Raw genomic sequence first — 23,305 nt, forward strand, 5'->3', positions numbered from 1 at the left:
GGTAGCGTGGCTGAGTGGTCTAAGGTACTGGATTTAGGCTCCAGTCTCTCTGGGGGCGTGGGTTTGAATCCCACTGCTGCCAAATATTAATGTTTTAAGACCTGCAATACAATCAGTAAAAGCGCTTTTTGTTAGGCTGTGGGAGGTGTTTAGAGATAGACTTTCTAAAAGACAGGCTTAACATCAAGGCAGAAAAAATATTTTTTCTCAATAGAAATTCTCTTTGGCACGTTCAGCTTTATGTAGGGAACAACGTCTGCCGAGATCACTTTTGAGGCAGTGCACATGATAGTGTACCGGCAAGTACATTTAATATTGGCTGTGGTGGTGAGCTGCTTTTGTCTGTGAAACTTTTAATTCTTCACGCCGAATCGTTGGCAGGGGTAAAGCTTATTAAATCTTTGAACATAGCGCTCCATCAGAAATACTTTGTTCGTGATCAAAAGAGATCAGAGGATTAACTTCATGGATTCACATAGCATACCTTACAGGAAAGATTTAAAAGGGGAATTGATTGTGCTTCCTGATGTTGTTCCTGTCGTTTCTTTGGATACAAAGGTGAATGTTCTTTGACGTTCTGCTAGAGTATCCACTGGGTGGGCTTTATCAATCAGCTCGGAGAGGTCATCAGTGCTCTGTCTCTGGAAAATAATCAGCACTGTCGTTTTTCCCTGTGCTGTCTTTTAAAACATATAAGATCACGAGTTTACAGATTTCTCCAAATAACAACTATACATTTTAACCCAGCGGTTAGCATTCCTTCAATCCAATAGTTTTACTCCGGGTAAAAAGCAGCGAAATATATAGAGAGATTATATTCAAATATTTCAACGTTCTTATTGGATTACCTGTATGGAGATATCGCTCAGAATTCCTAATATGATTTTGAGTTCAGTTTTGCTTTACTACTTTCAGAGTCTTTTATTGACCTTGCTGAAGCAGAGAAGTGACATAATCACAAATGCGACTTACCTGTGCTGCTGTTTTTGGTTAATAATGATTATTGCAAGGAAAAAAAACAGCTCCTTGCATTAAGAGCAAGAGCAACCAACACGCTCGCTTGTTGAGTTGGGTTTTTTTTCCGTGGTGCTCTTCCTCAGATGTAAAGTTATTTGGCGAGCAAGGACCTCTGAGAAGGAGCCTGAATCCATCAAGAACTCAGAAATTCTAATATCGCACTACTGTCTTGTGTACAGAGATCTGCTTCTTCCTTTTTGAGTGTTTTGGTGTTTAAGAGCACGCTTCCTACCTCGAATGTTAGTTTCAGGAGATGTGCTACCGGATAAATGATTATCTTGAAAAGGTTTGGGGATGCACTGGCCGGGATTAAAACCCGGCTCAATTATTTGGAAGTCACCTGTACTGCCAACACACTTCTAAGAAGCACCCGCACATTTTCTCAATCCTCTCTCTCACCTACAAAGTTATGAAGACACAGACGACCAATGAAAACTAATTTGATTCACCCAAGGCTTCACTCTTCTGTTGTGATGTTGTTTTAATTAGTGTTAGCTGTGATGAGGTATTGTTTCTGTCTCTTAAAGTTTAAGAGTCTGCTCCTTTCTTCCTGGTATAGAAAAAAACATGTTCCATCTTTGTTTACAAACACCACTGTAAATTATTTGTCCATCTCTAAAGCCTGTGTGTATTGACAAGGCAATTCAAAAGCACATATTAAATAAGAACACGATCCTTCTTGTTACCATTCCCGTGGTTGGAGCGTTGTTTCGCCCTTTAACGTTCTTCTACAATATTTACAGACAGGGCTTTATCACTGGAGTTGTGTGCATCGGTCCATGAACATCAACTGTACTGCTGTTTTTCTATGCGTAATTTAATCGCAAGCACTTAAAAGATGCAAAAAGATTTCAAGGAAAACATAATTGAAAGACAGTCGAGTAAGGAGGTAGAAAAACGCTCTCCCCCATTGAAGAATCAACCACCGTCGCCCATGTGACTGGATATAAAAATAAATTATTCATTTCAATTATTCATGAAGGGTGGATTGTGGTCAGTGAACATATGCACATCTTTAAGTCAGTTCCACCATCTGTGCCATAGGGGATGTAGTTCAATGGTTTTCATGTATGAAGTTCCGAGTTCAATCCCTGGCATCACCAGATGTCTTACATTATTGTGCTCACATCGCAATCTTCTGTTGAGTGAGAACTCTTTGCTCGTGTTCATAGAGAGACAGGTTTACACAATTAAACTCAGTCACACACGAAGTGCTACAGTGTTGCTCTTGTAGTGATTCATAGCCGGTTCAGGGACGCCAAATATGTAATCATAGTGGCTCTCTGAAGGCACCAGTTCTGTAGGGTTTGGGCATTTACTGAGACAATTATTAATTGTAGCAGTAAATCACAAAGTTGATTCTTTTGATGGCTTTAGAATCCAACCATGCGACATAACTCAAACAACGCGCACACACAGGTACTAATACACGAGGATACATTTATTAATACATAGAATATGCCTTAAACTAACAGATCTTATCGAGAGGGTTATCAGAATACAAAAGATATATATTCAATCAGTTACAAAGAGTTACACATCAAGAGGACATACGTTCAGTATATCATTCATTAAGACCGTTTCGTAAAGTGAACTTGGTTACAACTTCTACATTAGATACTCAAACAAGTACATAACTCTTAGGAATTAAATTGATATCAACTGGTTGGGATAACAATTGAATTCTCGAGCTGTAATGCATTGAAGTTGAATACTCATCCAATCTTTGGGGATTCAGATCTCCTGCGGGCACAAAGAAACAGTTGCAGGCTGTTGCTGTCCAATCCGCGCTCTCTGGCTTGGTGCCAGGCTGTGCTGTGCGGCTTGCGACGGTGCGCTGCTGATGCTCACTGTTGGCTTTAACTAGCAAAGTTTGTGCACAGGAGAAAAGATGACTGTGGGTCCCAGCAAGTCAGGAAGAGGACCAGTTCGTTATGATGAAGAGCTAGTTCTGAATAGTGATTCAGCTGTCCACAGATCCGACCTGTTCACGAGGCCTGCTGCTGGTTACTCTCTGGCAACCTCCACTCTAGACTCTTAGAACAAAGGAAAGTTCTGGCACTCGGACACACTGGCCATTCCGTGGTTGTCCGGGCTGAGTCTCAGGATGGTCAGGAGGCGCGCTGCGAGGATGTCCTGCCCTTGGGAGCCTTCTGCTCCTGGGCCGTCCTGCCCTGGAATTCTCCTTTGAATTCCCTTTAGAACAGTCCACAGAATCCTCTCCAGAATCCCTTCTGAATCTCTCAGGCTCTCTGTGTTGCCTGTTTTTACCTGGAGGAACTTCAGCTCATTGATTGGCTGAAAGTTCCATGGGCATCAGAGTCCCACGTCGGTTACTCGGCCCTACCAGTCCCTGATTGGTTGATCAAGGTGAGATATGAGTCACTTAGTCCTGACACTTAGGAATGCAATCCAGATGTCCAACTCGCACTCCCTAGACAGATAGGCGCCAATGGGTGACCATTGATCATGATAGCCAGGCTTAGCTAAGTGCATCCCCCTTTGGGAGCTGTCCTTGGACCTTAAATCACCTTGCATGAATGGTTTCTCTGTGGCTGCACCACAGAGATGAACAGAGAAATGAGGCCTAATTTGGGAAAGCTCAGAAACACTTAATTCTGCATTATTATTAAGCCTCACCGCTACACTCTGCTGTTTTAAATGTACCTCCAAAGCATTTTGTTCTGTTAACTACCAAATGATTTGAACTAATTTTACATCATATTCAGGAAATCCAGAGAAGGTCATCAGACTTTTAGTGGCTGTTGAAGAAAACACCTGTTGAATCTCACCAGGGATTTCTTGAGAGATCATTCAGCAAGCAAGTTAACAGGGGTTAACGTAGAGAGTGGCGGAGGTGGGATGTCAGGGCTTGACGTCACTGCTTTATGCAAAGAATGGAGGGGTGGTCGTCAGGGCTATATGACTGTGCTTCACGCAGAGAGTGGTGGGGGTGTGATGTCAGGGCCATACGACAGTGCTTTACACAGAGAGTGGCGGAGGTGGGATGTCAGGGCCTGACAACACAGCTTAACGCAGAGAGTGGATGGGTGGGTGTCAGGGCCATATGACACTTCTTTACGTAGAGAATGGCGGGGGTGGGATGTCAGGGCTTGACGACACTGCTTTATTCAAAGAGTGGAGGGGTGGGTGTCAGGGCTATATGACAGTGCTTTCCGCAGAGAGTGGTGGGGGTGGGATGTCAGGGCCATATGACACTGCTTTACACAGAGAATGGAGGAGGTGGGATGTCAGGGCCTGAAAACACAGCTTAACGCAGAGAGTGGAGGGGTGGTGTCAGGGCCATACGACACTTCTTTACACAGAGAGTGGTGGGGGTGGGATGTCAGGGCCATATGACACTGCTTTATACAGAGAGTGGCGGGGGTGGGATGTCAGGGCCTGAAGATACAGCTTAACGCAGAGAGTGGAGGGGTGGGCGTCAGGGCCATACGACACTTCTTTATGCAGAGAGTGGTGGGGGTGGGATGTCATGGTTATACGACAGTGCTTTCCATTGAGAGTGGTGGGGGTGGGATGTTATGGCCATAAGACACTGCTTTATGCAGAGAGTTGAGGGATTGATGTCAGGGCCATACGACAGTGCTCCACTCAGGCCTCTGCTTGAATTTGTACTCCTCCTCTCTCCCTACCTCTACCTCTATGATATTTGCACTTTCTGGAGAGGCGATTTTCTCCACTTCAGTAGCCCGATTGCGTGGAGAGGGCTGTAGAATGTGGCACCGCCTTTCCTGCTCCGTCCATGACAGGCGTGCTGGTCTCTGGAGAGAGAGCACGGTCCATCAGCGTACTCCAATAAAGGCACTGGAAGCAGCTGAAACGCATTGGCGAAGCTCAGCACTGGGCCGCTGGGCACATCTTACCACTGTTTCCGTAGTGTAGTGGTTGTCATGTTCGCCTCGCATGCGAAAGGCCCTCGGTTCGAAACCGGGTGGAAACAGACTGGCTTCTTTTGTCGCATACAAATGGGTTGTACAACTTTTAACTAGCAAATGGAAGAGGGCTGAAGTAAGAGACAAGATGTAAATAGGGTTAACTTAAGTCAGTTCTGCCTGAAAATTAGACTTCTAAGCAACAGGGGTTTATGGCAGGAAAGGGGGTTAACTGATAAGGATTCCAGATGCGAGGGGGCATAATCTTAAACTGACCATTTGGCCAGGGTCTCTTAACTGGCCAAATACCACGACCCCCTTACCATAACACCGAATGACGTCTGAAGCAGCAAGGAAGGACTATATAACCTAAAAGTTTGTACCGGCACATCGAACAATACTTCGGTTTTGTTGTTTCTTGTGGGAAACAAGACTTCGGCTTTATTGTTCCTTGTGTCCGTCATGGCAGTGAACAGGTCCTGGTTACAGGATCTCTAAAAAAGGAAATAAAGACTGAAATCAGATCCGACCCACCATGCTGCCACGGTGACGGTGCACTGCCCAGTGAAAGTGGCAGCCTGTCCCTGGACTGTGGGAAACTGGAGCACCTGGAGGAAACCCCCACAGACCAGGGAGAGAACATGCAAACTCCACACAGACAGCACCCACACCCCAGGTCCAGCACTGTGAAGCATGCCCGACGATGCGGAAGGGCTTTTACAAATGAGTGTGTAACTCACACTGGTGCCCAGGATGGCCTGCTACCGGAACGCAACCTAATTTTCTTAATGCAGTTTGTTCGAAGCGGTTTGCAGGAGCTGGAGGTGAGGACTGAGCTGGGGTCCAGTGTGCGAGAGTGACTACTGATGTCGTGTGTGTGTGTGTGTGTGTGTGTGTGTGTGTGTGTGTGTGTGTGTGTGTGTCTGGATCATTGTGAGCGCCGTCAGGTTTGTGTATTTGTTTAAACAAGAGGACGTGTCTGTGCGGGTCTGACTCTGTGTGAGGGTGCAGCTCTAACTGTTCGCGCGCGGGCGTGTCTATCTCTCTACACTGCATGAGGGGATAAATCTGCCTCCGAGAACCCGACTTTTCAGAAGAAAAATCTATGAAAAGGCACGGCCTGGCCCTCTTCTCTTGCTCCCGACGTATTACACATTGGGGGATGAAGCTGGTGTCTTCAGCTGTAACCCTAGCTATTTATGCAAACAGCTCTTTTATGAAAAGCAGCTCTAGGCCTAGACAAGAGGAACAGATAAAACAAATCTTAGATTTATGGCTTATTCAAAGCAGACTGAGCGCTGCTATACTGTATGTAGGAGCCAGAGATGAAGAATGAGCTATTTAAGGAAATCAGGAGTGTGAGAGAGGGAGTGTGTGTTTTTCCTCCCAATAGAGAAGGCTTGTGGTTCTTTCTGCTTTTCTGCACAGGCTGCCAACATAAGTACGTGTTGGGTTCTTGGTTTGAATGCTCGAGTTGTCAGGCTGGCGTTTTTTGTTCCTATTGGAGCCCATAATTGTGAACAAGGCGCTTGAGGACGTCTCTGTGCAGGTGTGCGTTTGTAATGACGTGTGTGCGCATCTCTGTAGCGGATGTTTCAGTAAAAAAACGCATTTAAAACATTCAACCTTTTCATGTTCCTAATATTCTTTCATTCTTCACAATAATAACTAAGGTTGCTGCTGGAAGAGGTGTTAGTGGGGCCAGCAGGGGGAACTCTCACCCTGTGGCCCATGTGGGTCCTAATGCCCCAGTATAGTGACGGGGACACTGGAAAAACTGTAAACAGGTGCCGTCCTTCAGATGAGACGTAAAACCGAGGTCCTGACTCTCTGTGGTCATTAAAAATCCCGGGGTGTTTCTCGAAAAGAGTAGGGGTTTTACCCCAGTGTCCTGGCCAAATTTCCCATTGACCCTTACCAATCATGGCCTCCTAATAACCCCCATTTATGAATTGGCTTCATTACTCTGCTCTCCTCCCCACTCATAGCTGGTGTGTGGGGAGCGTTCTGGTGCACTATGGCTGCCGTCCCATCATCCAGGTGGATGCTGCACATTTGTGGTGGTGGAGGGGAGTCCCCATGTCCTGCAAAGCGCTTTGAGTGGAGTGTCCAGAAAAGCACTATATAAGTGTAAGCAATTATTATTCATTATAATGTAATAAGTCCATTATTTCTCACCCCTCCATTGCAAGGCATACACAACACAAACACCAGGAACAATTATCTCAGAAGTGAATTGCAAATGTATTGAGTTGTGATGCAACTGTAACTTGAACCTAACATGACTGTGGCGTGCATTTTTGAAATTGCATTTTCACAGCTGAAATACAAAATGAAGCTGATCGCAGTCCAAACTCAAGGTATTGTTGTAAAACAAAATATTCAACATGTTTCTACCTGTCCCTTTTCAGCTCACTCAGAAGTCCACAGCCTGCAGCCTGGTGCCTCTCTGTCTCCCCCCTCCACACTGCTGGTCCAGTGGAGGTGCTGTTTGATCCTGCACGATCTGTCCGGAATCGTATAGTCTTACTGAGCAGCGCAGGGCTCCCTGGCCCCAGGTACGAACAGTGAGTGTCAGTGCAGAACAGCTCTCTGACACTCCGCTCCCTCACTCCAGCTGATCAGGGCAACTACACAGTGAGGGACCTTAATGGAAGCAGTATCAGCACTGTGATCGTCACTGTGGGTGGTGAGCAGGTCTACAGTAGGATCACTAGAGGGCTCTATATTCTTGACAGAGTGTGTTCTTATATCATCCTCTGTCCTGATTGTCTTTCAGCTCACAGAGACAATGTCACCCTGCAGCCTGAAGCCTCTCTGTCTGTCCCTCTGTTCACTGGAGAGCCAGTGGAGGTGCTGTTTGATCCTGCAGGAGGTGGAAACTGGACCTCAGTGTGTTCTGTCCAGAACAGCACAGCCAGCTGTGTCCCCCAGTACAGTTTTTTTTATTTTTGATGATTAGCCATATGTTGATTACAATATTGTACATAATGTATAATTTGAACTCGATATTTTTCAGGAGTGAATGATTGTATATTTTCAGAATAAATTTCGAAACCAAATTATTGTCCCTCGATCTCTGTCTCTCTCTCGTCCTGCTGTCTGTCTGTCCCTGCCTCTCTGTCTCTCTCTCTTTCAGCCCCGTCTGTCAGTCTGTCTGTCCTTCTCTCTCCTTCCTCTCTCTCTCTCCTTCCGCTCTCTCTCTCGGTTTGTTTGTCCCTCAATCTCAATCTTTCTCTTTGCCTGCTGTCTTTCTGTGCCTTCATCTTTGTGTCTCTCTCTCCTTCCTTTCTGTCTGTCTCTCTGTCTGTCCTGCGTTGTCCCAGCTGGGCCTGTCTCCCCGGCTCTCTGCCTTCAGCTCTGTTCGCCGATGTCCCACCAGCCCGTCTCTCTCTCAGCCTGTCTCTTGACTTGCAGGAGGAAGAGGAGGTGGAGACAGCTCCTCCGGCAGGAGAGAGGAAGAAGGTCAGTGCTGGTCCCACCCTGCCTCCTGTCCTGTCTGTGGTGGAGTTTCGCCATCTTGTCTGTCTTGTCAGCTCTGTCTGTCACTGTCTCTCTCCTCCTCCTCTCTGTGCTGTGGTGTCCAGTCAGTGTGTCTCTCTCCTCCTCTTCTCTGTCCTATGGTGTACAGTGGGTCAGTATTAGTGGGCTACACCCAGGCTCACTCACTGCGAGTGTGATCTCAGCAGAGTCTCTGTACTCTTGGGACACTTGACTCACGTGTCTCTCTCTTTCTCTCCCTGTGCTGTCCCTCTCCTGCCCCCTCTCTCCCTACTCGGACTCCAGCTGGAGGAGGTCCAATCACCACCTCCTGTGAGACAGAAGAAAAAGAAAGTGGGTAATGCTCTGATTCTCTCTTTACTCCTGTCCAGTGTCCAGTCAGTGTGTGTGTATGAACCCCTCTCTCTCTCAGTGCAGTGTTCATGTACTGGAGTGTCCAGTCAGTGTGTGTGTATGAACCCCTCTCTCTCTCAGTGCAGTGTTCATGTCCTGGAGTGTCCAGTCCGACTCTTAACGTGACTCTCCTGTCTCTGCTTCAGAAGTGCTGGTGCGTCTTTTTAAAGTCCCTGAGCTGCATGTCGGTGGAGACAGATGATAAGGACGAGCCGATGGAGGCGGCGGAGACCGTGTGTCAGGAGAGGAAGAGCGAGGGAGAGGAGGAGCAGGCTGCCGGGAAGGACAAGAAGAAGAAGAGGAGGTGCAGGTGAGCAGACAGGGGGACGCCGCCCGGTCGTGTCTGTGATTCAAGAAGGAGTCTCCTCTTGCTGTTTGATGTCATGGTGATGTCCGTGTCTGTGTCCCTCACACCTGCAATAACAATATTCTTTCCAGGTTCCTTTCCTGGTTCTGTGCCAGCTAAGATCGGAGTCGCCTTCCCCACCAAGGACTGGACTGGACTGGACTGGACTGGAGCTGAGGGACCCCAGACTGTGCTGGACCGAAGCTGAGGGACCCCAGTCTGTGCTGGACCGAAGCTGAGGGACCCCAGTCTGTGCTGGGCCAAAGCTGAGGGACCCCAGTCTGTGCTGGACCGAAGCTGAGGGACTCCAGACTGTGCTGGACCAAAGCTGAGGGGCCCCAGACTGGACTGGACTGGAGCTGAGGGGCCCCAGGCTGTGCTGGACCGAAGCTGAGGGACCCCAGACTGGACTGGACCAAAGCTAAGGGACCCCAGACTGTGCTGGACTGAAGCTGAGGGACCCCAGTCTGGACCGAAGCTGAGAGACCCCAGTCTGTGCTGGACCGAAGCTGAGGGACCCCAGTCTGGACTGCACTGGAGCTGAGGGACCCCAGTCTGGACCGAAGCTGAGGGACCCCAGTCTGTGCTGGGCCGAAGCTGAGGGACACCAGTCTGGACTGAAGCTGAGGGACCCCAGACTGTGCTGGACCGAAGCTGAGGGACCCCAGTCTGTGCTGGACCGAAGCTGAGGGACCCCAGACTGTGCTGGACCGAAGCTGAGGGACCCCAGACTGGGCTGCACTGGAGCTGAGGGACACCAGACTGGACTGGACTGCACTGGAGCTGAGGGGCCCCATACTGGACTGGACCAGAGCTGAGGGGCCCCAGACTGGACTGGACCGGAGCTGAGGGACCCCAGATCCCAGTCTGGACTGAAGCTGAGGGACCCCAGTCTGGACTGAAGCTGAGGGACCCCAGACCCCAGTCTGGACTGAAGCTGAGGGACCCCAGACTGGACTGTGGAAAGCTTTCACATTATCTCCACCTGAGTCCTCAGATCGTCTGCATGACCTTGTATTATTAAGTATTATTTTAAGGTCCTGTGATGATCGTAAGATGGGGGGGGGGGGGGTGTGTCCCTTGACATTAATCTGTATTGTAATTTTTGTTCTTTTGTTTAGCATCATTAAAATGTTTTTTAAAAAAAGCTTTTGGTTTTTTCCCTCCCCCCCCCGAAACGAACGAACAGAGTCTGTCTTTCTCTTTCATCCCGGAGAGTTTGTGGTTGATGGATTGAGGCCGAGAGCCCTCGTTGTCGGCGTGCCACCAGTTAGCGGGGCTAAAGCAGGGGGGGCATCGTGTCCAATACTCCTTGAAACGAGACAGATTTCAAGCCACCTCCGTCTGAAGAGAAGGAAGTTGACCACGAACTCCAGGGTGTCCTAGGAAGCTCTTTAGCCATCGTTTGCCCAGCAGCCATCTCACCCTGCAGCTCCCAGCTAGCAGCCCCCTCCCCACTGGAGCCCAGCAGGTAGAAGCCTGGTCAGTACCTGGAGGGGAGACTCCTGGGAAAAACTGAGGTTGCTGCTGGGAGAGGTGTGAGTGGGGCCAGCAGGGGGCGCTTTCACCCTGCGGTCTGTGTGGGTCCTGATGCCCCAGTATAGTGACGGGGGACACTGGACTGTAAACAGGCGCCGTCCTTCGGATAAGACGTCAAACCGAGGTCCTGACTCTCTGTGCTCATTAACAATCCCGGGGTGTTTCTGGAGAGGAGTAGGGGTGTTACCCCAGTGTCCTGGCCTGATTCCCCCCCTGGTCTTGACCCATCATGGCCTCCTTATCACCCCCCCTCTCTGAACTGGCTCCATCCCTCTGCTCTCCTCCCCACTGAGAGCTGCTGTGTGCTGAGCGGACTGGAGCATCATCCACGTGGGGGCTGCACACTGGGGGGGCTGGAGGGGATCCCCCTGACCTGGGAAGAGCTCTGAGTGGAGAGTCCAGACGGATTAATTATTATTATTATTATTCGTGCTGCACTGGGCTTCAGTCCTGGTAGTGAGAGGGGGATCTGTGATCAGTACAGATACTTATGACTGTATAATAATACACGATAGAAATGGAAAACAGGGTAGCGCTGTAGTCTCTTCGAAACGTTTTGAACTGCCAGAAGAAGTTTTCACAACCCGGACTCGTGAAGGTACAGGTCTTCTCCCTTCGTCCGGAGTAAGGTGAGAGGTTATCCCCTCGGGGCGCAGTATCCCCGATGCACCCCCCCACCACCACACAAAATGACACACACTTCTGTGACGATTGGGAGACCCCGGTTCGATCAGCCCCTGCGGTGTAGGAAACGACCCGCTGGAGAGAACACGCAGACTCCACACAGAAGGGTCACCTCGGCATTTATTCCAACAGCAAAACACCAGAGAGAAACGGGTCTCCGAAAGATGAGCGCACACCGGGAAAAACACTACGGGGTCATTACAAATGGGAATAGGAGTTCTTTTTTTCTTTTCCGGACGTCAGTTGTATCTTGTCCTGGTGATTTCTCCTGTTTCGAACGGAGTTCAATGTCACGTTTCTACTTTATTAGAGAGAGGCACTGAACTTTGGGGAACGTGACATCCACCCAGTATTACTAGTAGGTTGATAAATATAAATGTTCTTTTTCCCCCCGTATGATACCTCGCGAAATATAACGATGGCCAACTCCTTAAGTCGAAATTTAAACCCTTCTCACGCTACAAGACAGTCCGTCAACATCGCCGCGGCCCGAAGCGCGACCTTCGGTATGACGTTGGCGGAAGGGGGTAGGGTAAGTACGTCACAGCCGGGGGAAGCCCCTATCACGTGAGAGGGGTGCTGCGGGCGACGAGCCCCCGGGGGTGAAGAGAAGTTGATTTGCGTGGGGTGTGGAAACACTACACGACCGGGCAAGCGAGCCGTTTTTTTTTTTGTTTTGTTTTTTCAGAACATCAGAACAACCGCAGAGATGACCATCGATCCACTCCGGACGTTTCCTTTTTTGTCCTTTTTGGCCTCCAAAATAAAAAAAAAAACTGGGATCCATCGTGGCGTTGCCAAATTAAAACGTCAACCACTTTTCGGGCTTTCGTGCTGTCCATGATGAAACCGTCATGGTTGTGTAAGGATACGTTACGTCACAGACCGGCGGCGCTCGGACGTGAGGAGTGTCGTTACGTTTTTGAAACGGGCACGTCAGACAAGATCTCTGACAAGATCTCTGAAAAACCCAAACCTGTAAGATTCAATTTCAATTCAGTTTTTTTTATATAGCGCCTTTCACAACAAGAATGCCCCAAGGCCCCGAACAAAGGAGTTGTTCCACACCCCCGCCACCCTCTGTGTACAGTAGAGCCCCCTGTACTGACTGGGGGGGCTCACCCAGCTGTGTCTGGAGAGAAGCCGGGGTATCGGCTTCAACCACAGGGCTGGGCGGCTTGTTCCCCACCCCCATCCCCTTCTGTGTACAGAAGAGCCTCCTGTCCTGACTCCAGTAGGAAATGTGACCTGGAGGCAACACACCGGCTTCTTTTAACAGATCACCTCGGGAATCGGGAACAACGGAGCTGTGTGTGGCCGTCTGTACGGAGGGGTTCAGCGCGGGGGGGCTCCGGGCTCGGGTCTGGACCCGGGGGGGGGGGCTGTCTGTGTGGAGTCTGCATGTTCTCCCTGTGTTCTTCGGGTCCAAAGACAGGCTTTTGGGCTAATTGGCTTCTGGGAAAACTGGCCCTGGTGTGTGTGTGTCCTATGATGGAGTGCTGTCCTGTCCAGGGTGTGTGAGTGAATGTGTGTTTGTCATGTGATGGACTGGTTCCTGTCCAGGGTGTGTGAGTGTGTGTGTCTGAGTGTCCTGTGAGGGACTGGTGTCCTATCCAGGTTGTGTGTGTGTCCTGTGAGGGACTGGTGTCCTGTTCAGGGTGTGTGAGTGTGTGTGTGTATCCTGTGAGTGACTGGTGTCCTATCTAGGGTGTGTGTATGTCCTGTGATGGACTGGTGTCCTGTCCAGGGTGTGTGAGTGAGTGTGTGTGTGTCCTGTGATGGACTGGTGTCCTGTCCAGGGTGTGTGAGTGTGTGTGTCTGTGTGTCCTGTGATGGACAGATGGTACCAAGCCTGGACACCCATGAGACACTGGCTTCCTCAGAAGACTCTCACGGAGGGCACACTGTCCCTAACCCGGGTCCAGAAGAAACTACAGTGATCTATAATTCCTGCGCCTCGGAAGGGTTTATGACGTCTATGTCCGGCGCCCGCGCCCGTGGACTGGCGGTTTGGCGTCGCGCTCCGCAGCTCGAGCTTCGGTGCGAGGCAGGGCGGGAGGGAGCCGATGTGGCCTCGGCGCCATCTTTGCTGGTGAGTCAATTGTGACCGTTGCGGTACAATAAACCATCAATAAACCTTTTCCCACCCCGTCCAGTATTTCTGTCGCGGCCCACGTCCCTTACAATCGACAAACTATAAAAAAAACAGTAGCCCTTCGCAACATTACACGCCATTTTTTTTATTTTAAACGTCCGCTAGATACGCAGGTGGTTCGATACCTGTCTTATCCTCGCCGGCGTCTTTATACCGGCAAGTGAATTTTATTTGGGGTCCCTCAGAATTGTGACAGAAATGTCAGTGAACCACAATAAAAAACGAAACTTTTTTTTTAAAGGCGGTGAATGGATTTTTTGAGTAACCGTGTAGCGACTAACGTAAGGAAAAAAAGTTGTCTTTCCCTACGAAGACGTTTTGGTACAGGACTTTCTTTAAATATCAGTTGTGCATAGCGTTTTACAAAAAGTTGATGATGATCTTGGAGATAATTGCAAAGGAAAATTGAGATAACTACCAAAACATTACGTGTGAAACGACAGGACAGAACTTTGAACCCACAAAGAAACAAAGGTATGAAATATTGCCTCGTCATGGGGGGTTGATAATTGTAGTAAGTGTTCCTAATTTTCGTAAAGAAATGTATATTATGGGAGTCACACGTGAGATTTAGTGTATATACGTTTCATATTGTGCATATATACGGGGTTAAAAAGTGGAATGAGTATGATTATAAACTCGTGTGTCCTATAATCAGATAATTTTTGAACAAGCTTTGATTAGACAGGTGAAAAACAACATCAGATCCTTTATTTTAATATATTCTCACGTCTGAATATCAGCTTCTCCCCTCTGGCCAACATTTCAGGGCTCCCAGGTGTAGATCCCAAATTGAAACAAATATTAATTTGTTACCCAGTTAAACAGTTAATAGAAGTGAGTGACCAGGGTAAATAAAGGTGGGTCAGTGTAAACTGTTTATTCTGGACCAGACTTCGTCATGTGTGATATGTCATGACTTCTTATATGAAGTTTTATCTTTATATTTAGTTCTACATGTGTAATAGATGCGATGTGTGTCCATAAAAAGGTTTCTCCAGGGGAAAATCAAGTTCGTTTTAAAACCGTGTTTCCTTTTTAGGGTAGGTTTGCATTCCAAGTGTGGGGTTTTTGCCTTTTTGTATTTCTGCTGAGACAAGTTGCCTTTCTTATACGCGGAGGGATCTGCTCGTGAGATGTCCGCTTGGTCCATTTCTGAGCTCAGTATAAGGTGTAGAAAGCATGACTGTCATCATAACCCGCATCTCACCCAGGTGTGGAATAATGTTGTGACTATTGCTTCAGCAATAACATGCTGATTGCATGTTTCTAGATGGGAATAACAGAGATCTCAACTACTGAGGGGCCTTATTAATAAAGTCTCCACAGCCGAAGCGCTGTGTCTCTTTTCAGCTGGCGATAAACCTTTCCTCGATCCTTTGCGGACTTGTTAAACTGTTCCTGATCAGAATAAAAAACGCTCACGCTAATACACAAGCACCCGTGTCTCGCCAAAGCTGACAAATAAACAGACGGACAAGCCGCACTGCACGTGTGAACAGGGGAATGAGCGAGCGCGCGGGGATAGGGCGCCTCCTGCGCTTAAAAGCTTACAGCACCTGGTATTCCCAGGCGGTCTGCCATCCAAGTACTAACCAGGCCCATCCCTGTTTAGCTTCCGAGATCAGACGAGATCAGGCGTGCTCAAGTGGGTGTGGCCGTAAGCGAGAGCAAGGCTCGCTGGCACCCTTCTTATTGAGAGGACAGCTCCGTCACCTCTTTTACGACGCTGCTTTTTTTCTCTTGCGTTTTTCTCTTCTTCCCACGTTCTCTCTCTTCACTGCCTTCGTCCCCGCTCTATTTCACTTCAGCCTTTCACTCTTGTTTCCTTCCAATGAGGACGGAGCTGCGGGAGAAAGGGCGCTATAGAGGATCGCTGTGGAGAGCTGCTGCTGTGCTTTGACATCTGAGCTCTGTGGAAAACGATCTCAATACAATTCTGAAAAACGCGACTCTCCGAACGCCAGCCGAACAAGTCTCCACAGCCGAAGCGCTGTGTCTCTTTTCAGCTGGCGATAAACCTTTCCTCGATCCTTTGCAGACTTGTAAAACTGTTCCTGATCAGAATAAAAAACGCTCACGCTAATACACAAGCACCCGTGTCTCGCCAAAGCTGACAAATAAACAGACGGGCAAGCCGCACTGCACGTGTGAACAGGGGAATGAGCGAGCTAGCGGGGATAGGGCGCCTCCTGCACTTAAAAGCTTACAGCACCTGGTATTCCCAGGCGGTCTCCCATCCAAGTACTAACCAGGCCCATCCCTGTTTAGCTTCCGAGATCAGACGAGATCAGGCGTGCTCAAGGGGGTGTGGCCGTAAGCGAGAGCAAGGCTCGCTGGCACCCTTCTTATTGAGAGGACAGCTCCGTCACCTCTTTTACGACGCTGCTTTTTTTCCCTTGCGTTTTTCTCTTCTTCCCACGTTCTCTCTCTTCACTGCCTTCGTCCCCGCTCTATTTCACTTCAACCTTTCACTCTTGCTTCCTTCCAATGAGGACGGAGCTGCGGGAGAAAGGGCGCTATAGAGGATCGCTGTGGAGAGCTGCTGCTGTGCTTTGACATCTGAGCTCTGTGGAAAACGATCTCAATACAATTCTGAAAAACGCGACTCTCCGAACGCCAGCCGAACAAGTCTCCACAGCCGAAGCGCTGTGTCTCTTTTCAGCTGGCGATAAACCTTTCCTCGATCCTTTGCGGACTTGTAAAACTGTTCCTGATCAGAATAAAAAACGCTCACGCTAATACACAAGCACCCGTGTCTCGCCAAAGCTGACAAATAAACAGACGGACAAGCCGCACTGCACGTGTGAACGGGAATGAGCGAGCGAGCGGGGATAGGGCGCCTCCTGCGCTTAAAAGCTTACAGCACCTGGTATTCCCAGGCGGTCTGCCATCCAAGTACTAACCAGGCCCATCCCTGTTTAGCTTCCGAGATCAGACGAGATCAGGCGTGCTCAAGTGGGTGTGGCCGTAAGCGAGAGCAAGGCTCGCTGGCACCCTTCTTATTGAGAGGACAGCTCCGTCACCTCTTTTACGACGCTGCTTTTTTTCTCTTGCGTTTTTCTCTTCTTCCCACGTTCTCTCTCTTCACTGCCTCCGTCCCCGCTCTATTTCACTTCAGCCTTTCACTCTTGCTTCCTTCCAATGAGGACGGAGCTGCGGGAGAAAGGGCGCTATAGAGGATCGCTGTGGAGAGCTGCTGCTGTGCTTTGACATCTGAGCTCTGTGGAAAACGATCTCAATACAATTCTGAAAAACGCGACTCTCCGAACGCCAGCCGAACAAGTCTCCACAGCCGAAGCGCTGTGTCTCTTTTCAGCTGGCGATAAACCTTTCCTCGATCCTTTGCGGACTTGTAAAACTGTTCCTGATCAGAATAAAAAACGCTCACGCTAATACACAAGCACCCGTGTCTCGCCAAAGCTGACAAATAAACAGACGGACAAGCCGCACTGCACGTGTGAACAGGGGAATGAGCGAGTGAGCGGGGATAGGGCGCCTCCTGCGCTTAAAAGCTTACAGCACCTGGTATTCCCAGGCGGTCTCCCATCCAAGTACTAACCAGGCCCATCCCTGTTTAGCTTCCGAGATCAGACGAGATCAGGCGTGCTCAAGGGGGTGTGGCCGTAAGCGAGAGCAAGGCTCGCTGGCACCCTTCTTATTGAGAGGACAGCTCCGTCACCTCTTTTACGACGCTGCTTTTTTTCCCTTGCGTTTTTCTCTTCTTCCCACGTTCTCTCTCTTCACTGCCTTCGTCCCCGCTCTATTTCACTTCAGCCTTTCACTCTTGCTTCCTTCCAATGAGGACGGAGCTGCGGGAGAAAGGGCGCTATAGAGGATCGCTGTGGAGAGCTGCTGCTGTGCTTTGACATCTGAGCTCTGAGGAAAACGATCTCAATACAATTCTGAAAAACGCGACTCTCCGAACGCCAGCCGAACAAGTCTCCACAGCCGAAGCGCTGTGTCTCTTTTCAGCTGGCGATAAACCTTTCCTCGATCCTTTGCGGACTTGTAAAACTGTTCCTGATCAGAATAAAAAACGCTCACGCTAATACACAAGCACCCGTGTCTCGCCAAAGCTGACAAATAAACAGACGGACAAGCCGCACTGCACGTGTGAACAGGGGAATGAGCGAGCGAGCGGGGATAGGGCGCCTCCTGCGCTTAAAAGCTTACAGCACCTGGTATTCCCAGGCGGTCTCCCATCCAAGTACTAACCAGGCCCATCCCTGTTTAGCTTCCGAGATCAGACGAGATCAGGCGTGCTCAAGGGGGTGTGGCCGTAAGCGAGAGCAAGGCTCGCTGGCACCCTTCTTATTAAGAGGACAGCTCCGTCACCTCTTTTACGACGCTGCTTTTTTTCCCTTGCGTTTTTCTCTTCTTCCCACGTTCTCTCTCTTCACTGCCTTCGTCCCCGCTCTATTTCACTTCAGCCTTTCACTCTTGCTTCCTTCCAATGAGGACGGAGCTGCGGGAGAAAGGGCGCTATAGAGGATCGCTGTGGAGAGCTGCTGCTGTGCTTTGACATCTGAGCTCTGAGGAAAACGATCTCAATACAATTCTGAAAAACGCGACTCTCCGAACGCCAGCCGAACAAGTCTCCACAGCCGAAGCGCTGTGTCTCTTTTCAGCTGGCGATAAACCTTTCCTCGATCCTTTGCGGACTTGTTAAACTGTTCCTGATCAGAATAAAAAACGCTCACGCTAATACACAAGCACACGTGTCTCGCCAAAGCTGACAAATAAACAGACGGACAAGCCGCACTGCACGTGTGAACAGGGGAATGAGCCAGCGAGCGGGGATAGGGCGCCTCCTGCGCTTAAAAGCTTACAGCACCTGGTATTCCCAGGCGGTCTCCCATCCAAGTACTAACCAGGCCCATCCCTGTTTAGCTTCCGACATCAGACGAGATCAGGCGTGCTCAAGGGGGTGTGGCCTTAAGCGAGAGCAAGGCTCGCTGGCACCCTTCTTATTGAGAGGACAGCTCCGTCACCTCTTTTACGACGCTGCTTTTTTCCCTTGCGTTTTTCTCTTCTTTCCACGTTCTCTCTCTTCACTGCCTTCGTCCCCGCTCTATTTCACTTCAGCCTTTCACTCTTGCTTCCTTCCAATGAGGACGGAGCTGCGGGAGAAAGGGCGCTATAGAGGATCGCTGTGGAGAGCTGCTGCTGTGCTTTGACATCTGAGCTCTGTGGAAAACGATCTCAATACAATTCTGAAAAACGCGATTCCCCGAACGCCAGCCGAACAAGTCTCCACAGCCGAAGCGCTGTCTCTCTTTTCAGCTGGCGATAAACCTTTCCTCGATCCTTTGCGGACTTGTTAAACTGTTCCTGATCAGAATAAAAAACGCTCACGCTAATACACAAGCACCCGTGTCTCGCCAAAGCTGACAAATAAACAGACGGACTAGCCGCACTGCACGTGTGAACAGGGGAATGAGCGAGCGAGCGGGGATAGGGCGCCTCCTGCGCTTAAAAGCTTACAGCAGCTGGTATTCCCAGGCGGTCTCCCATCCAAGTACTAACCAGGCCCATCCCTGTTTAGCTTCCGAGATCAGACGAGATCAGGCGTGCTCAAGGGGGTGTGGCCATAAGCGAGAGCAACGCTCGCTGGCACCCTTCTTATTGAGAGGACAGCTCCGTCACCTCTTTTACGACGCTGCTTTTTTTCTCTTGCGTTTTTCTCTTCTTTCCACGTTCTCTCTCTTCACTGCCTTCGTCCCCGCTCTATTTCACTTCAGCCTTTCACTCTTGCTTCCTTCCAATGAGGACGGAGCTGCGGGAGAAAGGGCGCTATAGAGGATCGCTGTGGAGAGCTGCTGCTGTGCTTTGACATCTGAGCTCTGTGGAAAACGATCTCAATACAATTCTGAAAAACGCGACTCTCCGAACGCCAGCCGAACAAGTCTCCACAGCCGAAGCGCTGTGTCTCTTGTCAGCTGGCGATAAACCTTTCCTCGATCCTTTGCGGACTTGTAAAACTGTTCCTGATCAGAATAAAAAACGCTCACGCTAATACACAAGCACCCGTGTCTCGCCAAAGCTGAGAAATAAACAGACGGACAAGCCGCACTGCACGTGTGAACAGGGGAATGAGCGAGCGAGCGGGGATAGGGCGCCTCCTGCGCTTAAAAGCTTACAGCACCTGGTATTCCCAGGCGGTCTCCCATCCAAGTACTAACCAGGCCCATCCCTGTTTAGCTTCCGAGATCAGACGAGATCAGGCGTGCTCAAGGGGGTGTGGCCGTAAGTGAGAGCAAGGCTCGCTGGCACCCTTCTTATTGAGAGGACAGCTCCGTCACCTCTTTTACGACGCTGCTTTTTTTCCCTTGCGTTTTTCTCGTCTTCCCACGTTCTCTCTCTTCACTGCCTTCGTCCCCGCTCTATTTCACTTCAGCCTTTCACTCTTGCTTCCTTCCAATGAGGACGGAGCTGCGGGAGAAAGGGCGCTATAGAGGATCGCTGTGGAAAGCTGCTGCTGTGCTTTGACATCTGAGCTCTGTGGAAAACGATCTCAATACAATTCTGAAAAACGCGACTCTCCGAACGCCAGCCGAACAAGTCTCCACAGCCGAAGCGCTGTGTCTCTTTTCAGCTGGCGATAAACCTTTCCTCGATCCTTTGCGGACTTGTTAAACTGTTCCTGATCAGAATAAAAAACGCTCACGCTAATACACAAGCACCCGTGTCTCGCCAAAGCTGACAAATAAACAGACGGACAAGCCGCACTGCACGTGTGAACAGGGGAATGAGCGAGCGAGCGGGGATAGGGCGCCTCCTGCGCTTAAAAGCTTACAGCACCTGGTATTCCCAGGCGGTCTCCCATCCAAGTACTAACCAGGCCCATCCCTGTTTAGCTTCCGAGATCAGACGAGATCAGGCGTGCTCAAGGGGGTGTGGCCGTAAGCGAGAGCAAGGCTCGCTGGCACCCTTCTTATTGAGAGGACAGCTCCGTCACCTCTTTAACGACGCTGCTTTTTTCCCTTGCGTTTTTCTCTTCTTTCCACGTTCTCTCTCTTCACTGCCTTCGTCCCCGCTCTATTTCACTTCAGCCTTTCACTCTTGCTTCCTTCCAATGAGGACGGAGCTGCGGGAGAAAGGGCGCTATAGAGGATCGCTGTGGAGACCTGCTGCTGTGCTTTGACATCTGAGCTCTGTGGAAAACGATCTCAATACAATTCTGAAAAACGCGACTCTCCGAACGCCAGCCGAACAAGTCTCCACAGCCGAAGCGCTGTGTCTCTTTTCAGCTGGCGATAAACCTTTCCTCGATCCTTTGCGGACTTGTAAAACTGTTCCTGATCAGAATAAAAAACGCTCACGCTAATACACAAGCACCCGTGTTTCGCCAAAGCTGACAAATAAACAGACGGACAAGCCGCACTGCACGTGTGAACAGGGGAATGAGCGAGCGAGCGGGGATAGGGCGCCTCCTGCGCTTAAAAGCTTACAGCACCTGGGATTCCCAGGCGGTCTCTCATCCAAGTACTAACCAGGCCCATCCCTGTTTAGCTTCCGAGATCAGACGAGATCAGGCGTGCTCAAAGGGGTGTGGCCGTAAGCAAGGGCAAGGCTCGCTGGCACCCTTCTTATTGAGAGGACAGCTCCGTCACCTCTTTTACGACGCTGCTTTTTTTCCCTTGCGTTTTTCTCTTCTTCCCACGTTCTCTCTCTTCACTGTCTTCGTCCCCGCTCTATTTCACTTCATCCTTTCACTCTTGCTTCCTTCCAATGAGGACGGAGCTGCGGGAGAAAGGGCGCTATAGAGGATCGCTGTGGAGAGCTGCTGCTGTGCTTTGACATCTGAGCTCTGTGGAAAACGATCTCAATACAATTCTGAAAAACGCGACTCTCCGAACGCCAGCCGAACAAGTCTCCACAGCCGAAGCGCTGTGTCTCTTTTCAGCTGGCAATAAACCTTTCCTCGATCCTTTGCGGACTTTTAAAACTGTTCCTGATCAGAATAAAAAACGCTCACGCTAATACACAAGCACCCGTGTCTCGCCAAAGCTGACAAATAAACAGACGGACAAGCCGCACTGCACGTGTGAACAGGGGAATGAGCGAGCGAGCGGGGATAGGGCGCCTCCTGCGCTTAAAAGCTTACAGCACCTGGTATTCCCAGGCGGTCTCCCATCCAAGTACTAACCAGGCCCATCCCTGTTTAGCTTCCGAGATCAGACGAGATCAGGCGTGCTCAAGGGGGTGTGGCCGTAAGCGAGAACAAGGCTCGCTGGCACCCTTCTTATTGAGAGGACAGCTCCGTCACCTCTTTTACGACGCTGCTTTTTTTCCCTTGCGTTTTTCTCTTCTTCCCACGTTCTCTCTCTTCACTGCCTTCGTCCCCGCTCTATTTCACTTCAGCCTTTCACTCTTGCTTCCTTCCAATGAGGACGGAGCTGCGGGAGAAAGGGCGCTATAGAGGATCACTGTGGAGAGCTGCTGCTGTGCTTTGACATCTGAGCTCTGTGGAAAACGATCTCAATACAATTCTGAAAAACGCGACTCTCCGAACGCCAGCCGAACAAGTCTCCACAGCCGAAGCGCTGTGTCTCTTTTCAGCTGGCGATAAACCTTTCCTCGATCCTTTGCGGACTTGTTAAACTGTTCATGATCAGAATAAAAAACGCTCACGCTAATACACAAACACCCGTGTCTCGCCAAAGCTGACAAATAAACAGACGGACAAGCCGCACTGCACGTGTGAACAGGGGAATGAGCGAGCGAGCGGGGATAGGGCGCCTCCTGCGCTTAAAAGCTTACAGCACCTGGTATTCCCAGGCGGTCTCCCATCCAAGTACTAACCAGGCCCATCCCTGTCTAGCTTCCGAGATCAGACGAGATCAGGCGTGCTCAAGGGGGTGTGGCCGTAAGCGAGAGCAAGGCTCGCTGGCACCCTTCTTATTGAGAGGACAGCTCCGTCACCTCTTTTACGACGCTGCTTTTTTTCTCTTGCGTTTTTCTCTTCTTCCCACGTTCTCTCTCTTCACTGCCTTCGTCCCCGCTCTATTTCACTTCAGCCTTTCACTCTTGCTTCCTTCCAATGAGGACGGAGCTGCGGGAGAAAGGGCGCTATAGAGGATCGCTGTGGAGAGCTGCTGCTGTGCTTTGACATCTGAGCTCTGTGGAAAACGATCTCAATACAATTCTGAAAAACGCGACTCTCCGAACGCCAGCCGAACAAGTCTCCACAGCCGAAGCGCTGTGTCTCTTTTCAGCTGGCGATAAACCTTTCCTCGATCCTTTGCGGACTTGTTAAACTGTTCCTGATCAGAATAAAAAACGCTCACGCTAATACACAAGCACCCGTGTCTCGCCAAAGCTGACAAATAAACAGACGGACAAGCCGCACTGCACGTGTGAACAGGGGAATGAGCGAGCGAGCGGGGATAGGGCGCCTCCTGCGCTTAAAAGCTTACAGCACCTGGTATTCCCAGGCGGTCTCCCATCCAAGTACTAACCAGGCCCATCCCTGTTTAGCTTCCGAGATCAGACGAGATCAGGCGTGCTCAAGGGGGTGTGTCCGTAAGCGAGAGCAAAGCTCGCTGGCACCCTTCTTATTGAGAGGACAGCTCCGTCACCTCTTTTACGACGCTGCTTTTTTTCTCTTGCGTTTTTCTCTTCTTCCCACGTTCTCTCTCTTCACTGCCTTCGTCCCCGCTCTTTTTCACTTCAGCCTTTCACTCTTGCTTCCTTCCAATGAGGACGGAGCTGCGGGAGAAAGGGCGCTATAGAGGATCGCTGTGGAGAGCTGCTGCTGTGCTTTGACATCTG

At 49.9% G+C, this 23,305-nt stretch overlaps 7 non-coding genes and 8 pseudogenes across 7 annotated transcripts; 2 read left to right on the forward strand and 13 right to left on the reverse strand.

The window, feature by feature from the left end:
* Positions 1-82, forward strand: trnal-uag (transfer RNA leucine (anticodon UAG)). The gene has a single exon. It is a non-coding gene; the product is annotated as a tRNA-Leu (tRNA).
* Positions 83-4,905: 4,823 nt separating this feature from the next.
* Positions 4,906-4,978, forward strand: trnaa-cgc (transfer RNA alanine (anticodon CGC)). The gene has a single exon. It is a non-coding gene; the product is annotated as a tRNA-Ala (tRNA).
* A 10,097-nt stretch (positions 4,979-15,075) lies between these two features.
* On the reverse strand, positions 15,076-15,194 carry LOC148670858 (5S ribosomal RNA; annotated as a pseudogene).
* A 537-nt stretch (positions 15,195-15,731) lies between these two features.
* On the reverse strand, positions 15,732-15,850 carry LOC148670859 (5S ribosomal RNA). The gene has a single exon (XR_015937854.1). It is a non-coding gene; the product is annotated as a 5S ribosomal RNA (ribosomal RNA).
* Positions 15,851-16,385: 535 nt separating this feature from the next.
* LOC148670860 (5S ribosomal RNA) lies at positions 16,386-16,504 on the reverse strand (annotated as a pseudogene).
* Positions 16,505-17,041: 537 nt separating this feature from the next.
* LOC148670861 (5S ribosomal RNA) lies at positions 17,042-17,160 on the reverse strand. The gene has a single exon (XR_015937855.1). It is a non-coding gene; the product is annotated as a 5S ribosomal RNA (ribosomal RNA).
* A 537-nt stretch (positions 17,161-17,697) lies between these two features.
* On the reverse strand, positions 17,698-17,816 carry LOC148670862 (5S ribosomal RNA). Its single transcript, XR_015937857.1, has one exon. It is a non-coding gene; the product is annotated as a 5S ribosomal RNA (ribosomal RNA).
* Positions 17,817-18,353: 537 nt separating this feature from the next.
* LOC148670863 (5S ribosomal RNA) lies at positions 18,354-18,472 on the reverse strand (annotated as a pseudogene).
* Positions 18,473-19,008: 536 nt separating this feature from the next.
* On the reverse strand, positions 19,009-19,127 carry LOC148670864 (5S ribosomal RNA; annotated as a pseudogene).
* Positions 19,128-19,664: 537 nt separating this feature from the next.
* Positions 19,665-19,783, reverse strand: LOC148670865 (5S ribosomal RNA; annotated as a pseudogene).
* A 537-nt stretch (positions 19,784-20,320) lies between these two features.
* LOC148670866 (5S ribosomal RNA) lies at positions 20,321-20,439 on the reverse strand. Its single transcript, XR_015937858.1, has one exon. It is a non-coding gene; the product is annotated as a 5S ribosomal RNA (ribosomal RNA).
* A 536-nt stretch (positions 20,440-20,975) lies between these two features.
* Positions 20,976-21,094, reverse strand: LOC148670867 (5S ribosomal RNA; annotated as a pseudogene).
* A 537-nt stretch (positions 21,095-21,631) lies between these two features.
* LOC148670868 (5S ribosomal RNA) lies at positions 21,632-21,750 on the reverse strand. The gene has a single exon (XR_015937859.1). It is a non-coding gene; the product is annotated as a 5S ribosomal RNA (ribosomal RNA).
* A 537-nt stretch (positions 21,751-22,287) lies between these two features.
* Positions 22,288-22,406, reverse strand: LOC148670869 (5S ribosomal RNA; annotated as a pseudogene).
* Positions 22,407-22,943: 537 nt separating this feature from the next.
* On the reverse strand, positions 22,944-23,062 carry LOC148670870 (5S ribosomal RNA; annotated as a pseudogene).
* Between the last annotated feature and the right edge of the window lie 243 nt (positions 23,063-23,305).

This window comes from Lepisosteus platostomus, chromosome 5, assembly GCF_059453375.1.
Source record: "Lepisosteus platostomus isolate fLepPlt1 chromosome 5, fLepPlt1.hap1, whole genome shotgun sequence".
Classification (NCBI taxonomy): domain Eukaryota; kingdom Metazoa; phylum Chordata; class Actinopteri; order Semionotiformes; family Lepisosteidae; genus Lepisosteus; species Lepisosteus platostomus.